Raw genomic sequence first — 8301 nt, 5'->3', positions numbered from 1 at the left:
ATAAGACCCTTAAAACTGACAATAGTTTTGCACTTTAAAAAACAAACAAACATACTCTTTGAGTGCAAGTGCACACCTCCTATTCCAGGCTCCAGGGAAAATGGGAATTTTCCTCCACCACTTAAAATTTGGCATAACCAGAGGAAGTGCAGTCACTTTTGATTGCCAGGAACCTGCTTCAAAGCTTGCTGCAATAATGGTTTCCAACTGCCCCTGGTGAGTTTTAGATTAAGTTCAAAAAAACATTATTTCTGCAACAACAATGCTTTCAATGAGCTAGTTCCAGACATCAGCACAAGTAAATTTTCCAAGGGAGAAGGCCTCAGGTAGGTGAAGAAATGCAAGGAACAGTTTAAGTTAAGACATCCAAGTCCTGATAATCCCCCCTCCTTAGGGAATCAGGATGTTGGGAAACCCTAAGCAAAGCACAACAGCATGTTTGGGCAAGTTTGGGGCTGTTCTGCTTCCCACTCTCCTCCCAGCCACGTGCACCCAGACACACGAAAAGCCACCGGCTACACCACAGCTCATCCAGCAAATCCTCACCAGAGGTACCAGCTTTTATTGCTGTCACAATTGCAGCTAAGCCCCTTCTAGATTTTGCCATATAAACTTCACCGCAGTGCTTTTCTTCTGTTTTTGGATTATAGGGTGCTTAAAAATGTCCTAGAAGCAATGCAGGCCCTTCCAAGGTAGCGCACAGCTCTGTTAATGTTTGGCATATATGGGCTTGCTTTTCCTCATCCCCTAAATGGTTTGGAAATAGCCCCTGATTAGTAGCCTGGTCTCAGCCACTCCCAGTTGAAACCCACTAGGAATCAGAACAGGATAAACTAGTTGTCACGAAGTAGTTTGGTTAAATAATATTATTCAGTGCTTTTTTTTCTGATGTCATGATGCTATCTGGGAGTCTCAAGCACCCCCTTGTACTGAGAAATATTCAAAGATGGGAAGAATGATGGAATCTGAGATATTGCTGTAAGATCTACACAGTCCTTTCCAGTGCTTAAAATGGCTCCATATATCAGCTGCAAGATGACACTGTGTTTTGCTTGTCCCGTGGCACATTTGGCCTCAGCTCCTAGCTCCATCTCTTTAGGATGCCCCAGTCAGTGGGCAGGCTTTGATTTTTGCTGCCTCTTCTCTCGGGAACTCCCTTCTCCTCCCCTTGGGGCTGTGACTCATTTCCTTGTACTGCTCATCTCATCCTGTCTGCTGCCTGAGCTTATGGTTCATGTTCCCCTCCACAGCAGCAAAACTTAAAACTTGTTAGAAAAACAAGTGAAGCTATCACGTTGTAGGAAAATTTCTTTTTTTTTTTTTTTTCCCTTAGCCCACAGTCAGCCCTCTGTAAGTGCCTCAGTAAAGCTTCATAAACAGATTGGTAAATAAGGAAAGGTTGGGGAAAAATCCTGTTATATCCATACAATCACATTTAATGTTACTGTATTGTGAGCGTGCAAAGAGGCACCAGCGACAGTAACTCAAAAAGTAAAGTAGTCTCAAACTTCAATCTCCTGAAACGTTAGTATAGATTAAAACAAAGTGAAGGTGAAAAGTTGCCAGGTTTGCACTGCCACCTTCTGGGGACGGCATGACGAGAGGCACTTTTCCCAGAAACTAGCACTGAATTCGGTGCATTTTCCCGCCCTGTGCGAAGCTGTTTGCCTGCACGTGCGTCATACAGCAGAAGTTCGATCTTTATATTTTTCCAAGATATGCGATTCTTTCTTGCCAAGGAAACCGATCCTTTCTGTGTTTGACAGAGAGAAAATTTTAATTATTGTACCTGCTCTTCTTAAATTAGTTTGCACCCGTCACTCAGACACAGTTTGTGTCATTATTTATATCAATTTTAAGAAAAAAGACAATGAAAACTGAAGGGTAGGAATCTTAAAATTATGCTGTGTTATCTCCATTTAGCATAACTAAACACTGGCATCTGGCTTTCTACCACTATGGGGGAAAATAAGGATTTGAGGGTGGCTTTTTTTTTTTTTTTTTTTTTCTCCATCTATTTGAACATCTATTTGCCCGCTCATTAAGTGCCAATAAGTTTTTGTGCTTCTGTGAAAAGTTATGAGATCTTATTATATGCAAAGATGTGCACTCCTGGATACTGAGGCTGAAAGTAGAAGGAATGCCATGATTTTGTGCCTAAGGCACAGCACAGCAGTATTGTGAAAAGGAACAGCAGATAAAGACAAACTGGAAAGTCAGTGTTCAGGCCAAGCTCAAGTCATGAGGAGAGAGCACTACCTGTGCTAAAGATCTGCAGTCCTTGGAACCAAGAAACAACATCTGACTCTGTCAGATGCATCCCAATTACATACAGTTTTCAATTAACTTTTAATAGACAAAACATAGCAATGTAACAGTGATGATTCACACCACAGATGTGATCAGAAGTTAAACTGAAATATGAGCTTCCATGTTGTCGTTCAATGTGTGTGCTTTTAGAAAGATACTTCATAAAAGTCTCTTGTGCATTTGTGAATTTTTGTGCTGCCTGGGAGAAATATAACTTTTCAAATATAAAACAGGGCACTGTGTACCTCTTTCCTTTAGAAATAGTCCAGATGAATTGATCACACTTGCAGGGTGCCTCAGAAGTAAATAAATTAATAAATAAATAAATAAATAAATAAAATCTGACCAAAACCAGAAGAGTAGTTTCCAAGGTTGAAAACTCTTTTGAGAGGATGTTTTGTGCTAGCATATTTATCTGCAGGGCTCTAACTTCAGCACTGATTGCACTTGAAATTTGATGCAGAGGGAGGCACTTCTCCCAGTATACAAAAAAGACCATAAGAAAACAACTGAAATACCAGTAATGCGTAGCCCGTTTAATATTTTAAAATGCATTTAGTACTAATTATAAACAGGATGTGAACTGGCAAGAGAGAGATTCTGGCATAATCTGTTCGTTCAACCCATATTTTCTCCTGAAATGCTGAAAAAAACGTGTGCCATCTGATGAGGTCATGGGTTTGTTTACTCTTTTTCTTTCTTTTTCTTTTCTTCTTCTTCCCTTCTGTTTTCTCTCTTGTTCCCTCTATTTTTTTATTTTATTTTATTTTTATTTTTTCCCCAGGAAGGGCAAACAGCTAAAAACTAATCCATGGCCAGGAGATTCCTAAGTGCAGCTGTGTAGCTGTGTATGCACACTTATTTCACTCTGGACACAGTCCTGAGGAACCTGCTCTAGGCATCTCTGCTTGAGCCTGGGGTTGGACCTAGCCACCAACCTCAACCATTTTATGATTCTGTGATCCCTAATGTGATGCTTCCAGTTTCTCACAGGAGTGTGGCAAGAAAAAACTTTCAGGAAGAGGTGAACTTTGGAGTGAAGGAAATACTGAGCCTGCCAGGTAGTTCTGAAGAGTGAGACCAAGCTCTATCAAGTCTCAGAGGGCCCCAGGAAATCCTTGCTGTATTTATGCTTTTGTGATGCTCAGGTTTATCAAGCTGGTAAAGACAGGCACCACTCTTTCATGGCCAGGTGTTGGACAGGGAACAGATCATTTTAATGACTACGAGACAAGAGACCTCTGAAGAGAGCTCTGGGGGTGTTGGTTGATGCTCACCTGACCATGAGCTGGTAGTGTGCCCAGGTGGCCAAGAAGGCCAACAGCATCCTGGCTTGTATCAGGAATAGTGCATCCAGAAGGACCAGGGAGGTGATCATCCCCTTGTACTCAGCTCTGGTAAGGCTGCACCTCGAGTACTGTGTTCAGTTTTGGACCCCTCACTACAAGAAGGGCATCGAGGCCCTGGAGCGTGTCCAGAGAAGGGCTATGAAGGTGGGGAAGGGCCTGGAACACAAGTCCTGTGAGGAGCGGCTGAGGGCACTGGGGTGGTTTAGTTTGGAGAAGAGGAGGCTCAGGGGAGATGTTATTGCTCTCCACAGCTACCTGAAAGGAAGGTGTGGGGAGCTGGGGGTCAGCCTCTTCTCACAGGAATCTAGTGGTAGGGAATCACTATCCCTCTAGGGAATGGCCTTAAGTTGTGCCAGAGGAGGTTCAGGTGGAAAATTAGCAGAAATTTCTTGTCAGAAAGAGTAGTCAGACATTGGAACGGGTTGCCCAGGAACACCACCGTCTCTGGGAGTGTTCAAGGAAAGGTTGGACGTGGTGCTTAGGGACATGGTTTAGTGGGTGACATTGGTAGTAGGGTGATGGTTAGACAAGATGAACTTGAAGGTCTTTTCCAACCATAATGAATCTATGATTCCATGAAAACACACCTCCATCCCAAAAGCTACCCACCTCCAAGGTGTACCCATGCCTCACTGAGCTTGTACAATAAATTTTTCTATTCTATACCTTTAAAAGTAAAGCAAGAAAACTTCATACTAATAATAACAAGGTTGTGTATGACTAGAGTCACTCAAGCTCCACCTCATAGATAGAAGATGATATAAATAAGCTTAAGGGAGAGAGGATGTTAGGAAAGATGCCATCATATATGGGAAGATATCATTGCATAAGGTATCTTCTGACTTGCGCAATCGGTTGACGGGCTGATCCTCTCTTTCTCCCCATTGGGATGCCTTTGGGTAAGATTTGAACACTTGGTTATACCAAGTGCCCCTGCGGGAAACTTAGAAATCTCTATAGAGTCGCTTCATATATTTTAAACACATTTGTAGCCAGTCTGTGTTACTCATACTTTTGGTATTTGCATGTGCTTTGCAGACAGTGAATTTATCACTGGCAATCCAAAGAACCTGTGTACCTGTTGCTTTAATAAGTTGTACTACTCATAAAATATAACCGTGATAGTTCTCAGTGAACGCAATCAAACACTATAAATGTAGCTGTGGTAGTTCATGGAACGTTACTAGATTCAGGGTGTATTAGGATATTTGTGAATCCGTAAACGTGATAGTTCAGTACCCTGAACGTGACCGGATTATAAGAGTTAATTGGGCATCAACTCCATTTACTTAAACCTTTAATGCAAAAAGTCCCAATGGCTTTGGTCCTCCTCAGGACACCACTGGGCCCAAAAGTGGTGGTGGGGCTGTGGCAGGGCCCCAGAAAAGAGGGGCAGGCTCCCATGCCCCCCGCCAGCCTGCTGGCCTTGGCCATGGGGTAGGGCTGGCTTGACGCCAGCCCCAGGACATCGGACGGCAAGTCTTGGAGGACCCTGTGCAAAGGGCACAAGAGGCCAAGAGACAAGGACTGGAGCCTGAAGCAGCCTGCTGGAGATTCTCTGCTCCACTTGCAGCTGCCAGCAGGGCACTACCCTGCGAGGACTGAAAGCCTGCTGTGGCCTTTGGGAAATGGCCAGAATCATTTGGTAAGATGAGAAGGTCCCCAGCCACCCCAGGGAGGGGCCTAAGGCCCTCCGGCCTTTTCAGCTGGTTAGCCTTGGCAAAGGGTGGGCTTGGTGGCCTGCAAAGCTTGGAGCTAGGGGAGCAGAGGTGGCCATCGTCATTCCCCCTCTGTAGCCAGTGGAAGCAGCTGTAAGAAAGGGGCTGCAAAGTACCTTTGCAGGCAGTAGCAGTGTCAGTGCCCTGCCGCAAAGCCTCAGAGCCCCCTCCTGGTGTCCTTCCACCCGCAGAGGATTCTTTCCTCCTGCAGCCATCAGGCCAGAGGCATTTTGTGACTTGCAGGAGCCCCTCAGATGGCTCCACCTGGAGGGAAGCAAGGGATGAGGTAGGGCTCTTGTCCGCAGGAGTACATGGGGCCCACAGGCAGGTCTTGCTCCGTGCTCAGGGAACAGCCTGTCGCCAGCTCTCTGGGGTCAGGAAGGAATTTTCCCCGTGGCATACTGGCACAGTTCCCCAGGATTTTTTTGCCTTCCTCTGTAGCATGGAGCGCAGCCCCTTACCAGGGCTTTGGGTGGGCACTTTCCACTAGGCCACTGCCAGCTGCTCTTGCAGCACCCAGGTGCCAGCAGGAGCTGCCCCTTCCCAGCTGCCTATGCATCCAATAAAGACACAGTGCTCTACCTTGTCTGTTCTTCGCTGTTTCTGTATGTCCTGTGTCTGGGAGAGTAGGGATAGGACAACAAGTTAGGGCTTGAAACTAAAAACGGGTAGATTTATGTGGGCTAGAAAGAAGAACTCTGCTCTGAGGGGGGTGTGGTACCAGCAGAGGCTACCCAGAGAAGCTGTGGATGCTCTGTCCCTGTAAGTGCTCAGGTCCAGGCTGTGTGGGGCTTTGGGCAACCTGGTCTAGAGGCAGGTGTCCCTGCTGATGGCAGGAGTTTGGAACTCGGTGCTCTGTAATGTCCCTTCCAAACCAAACCTCTCCCTGATGCCTCCTCTGATTCTTGGATTCTCTAATTACGCAGTACTTTTCTCTCTGGACTATGTTTCAGAGCAGGAAATTTGGGTATTTTCCACCTAACCTGCCATTCTTGTACCTTCCTGAACATAAATTTCTGGTCCGCCCCAGAGAGAGCCCAGGCTGCAGGGTCTCAAGGACTATCTGGGTATATCTATTGATACTCACCCTTTAGGGCTGTTAATGATTGACAAGGGAGGACTGATGTCTGAGGAGTTCCTGGTGAACTACAACTAAGCTGGGGAAAAAGCTGCTACACCACGTCTCTCTCCAGCTGCTCTCTCTCTAAGATAAAATTTTTGACTCCTAGTCAGACTCAGATTCTTTACCGCGCTGTTCTTAGAATCTGCTGTGATCCATCCTTTCCCCAGGAGGCATTTCCAGGGGTACCTGCTTGAAGGCAGTACCTCCCTTTGTTAATGGGAGCAGTCCAGGTGAAGGAACGGTAACCTCCAGGCCTCGCGTGGCTCCTCAACCTGAGCAAGACTTAGGGCAATTGCAGGAGGAGAGCATACCCACTGTTGTACATGGAAGTCCAGTAATAATAAAAAAAAATTAGCTGTATTCCTTCAAGTGTGATTTGCTGCTCAGCTTGAGTGTTTGTCCAAATTTACTTGAAGCACTGGAAAACCCCCTCTGAACATGTTGTCCTTTCTGTCTGCATGTCTTGAGGTCTTTTGGGGTTACATTCCCCAGGGAATCCAATGTAATGCACTTGCAATGCAATAAGCAGAGCTTCTTTGTAGTTCTTTATCAATAGACTGGGGGAAAACTGGCCAGGATCTTCCTTCCCCAGGTAGGATTTTCAGGTAAACAGAGATAAACTGCATAACCTGCAGTGAAGGCATCATCAAAGTTTTTTTAGAAGCAAATAAGATTGCATACAGATACATTATTTGTCATCTAGTGCAAGCCAAGCCAAAACAAAACAAAACAAAAACAAAAACAAACAAGATACCACACAAAGCCTTAGTATTTTGTTCAGATGTTCTGTCAACAGTTGCAGACTGCTGCAGTCCTAACCTTCTTCAGCCTGACTGTTACAGGAGATGTGACAGAGACTGTATACATGACATAAGCACAAGTTCACATTAGAAAAAACCTGTAGAAAAATGTCTGCTTGATTTAGCAGAAAAATCTTCTTGTCCTAGCTTACTGTCAGATCTCTATGCTTCACCCACCTTTTCCATTTTTGGGACTTTTTCTGTTTGTTGGTACACAGGGAAACATCTACCCTGTGTTAATTATTGCACTTGCATCAATGCTCTGGAGTCAGCAGGTCCGGAGGAAGAGAAGCATGGGGAAGCACAGAATGAGAGACAGATGTGCACCAATTCCCAGCAGCTCTGGCCCTGGGGAAACTGGCAGCCAGGGCAGGAGAGAGCCAGCTGTGGCAAACCTGCCTTCATCCTGGGCAGTGCTCCCTGTATATTGCTGAGGATCTCTGTGATTTCAGCTAAAAGACATTCTGACAAGTTTCACCTACAGATTGGCATCCAACTGGATGGTGTGTCTTGCAGCCTGCAGAAATTGTGTGCTTGTGTGAGAAATGCAAGTTTTATGTTGTTTCCCATTCTCCCTTCTAACACAGCAATGTGTCCATCACCTGACCTCTCTGTACTCAGCATTAATTTCCATTAAAATGAAAATTAAACACATATTATGGAAAAATTTGTGTGTGAGACTAATCCACGTAGACTTTAATTTGACACATTGTAAATTTTCTCAGGCAAGACCAGGAAGACAGCATGTGATTAATCTAGTACGCAAATTTAAGCCTGTTAGCAATTCGTGCTATCAAATATGAATAAGACAGTGACAAAGCTGAGGTTTATTCCTGGGTGATATGGAGTAGTCCATCTCGGGACTACTCGCCTCAGGACGAGTCGCTGTCGGGCAGAGGGAGGCGACCTAGGAGTTGAGGAGGAATGGAGACAGGCCCCTGCTCGACCTCGCAGGCAACGCCCCCCCCCACCGGCCCCACAGGTGCCCTTACATAACAGAT

The sequence above is a fragment of the Cygnus atratus genome, chromosome Z (assembly GCF_013377495.2).
Source record: "Cygnus atratus isolate AKBS03 ecotype Queensland, Australia chromosome Z, CAtr_DNAZoo_HiC_assembly, whole genome shotgun sequence".
Lineage (NCBI taxonomy): Eukaryota > Metazoa > Chordata > Aves > Anseriformes > Anatidae > Cygnus > Cygnus atratus.
This window is presented reverse-complemented; position numbering follows the sequence as displayed.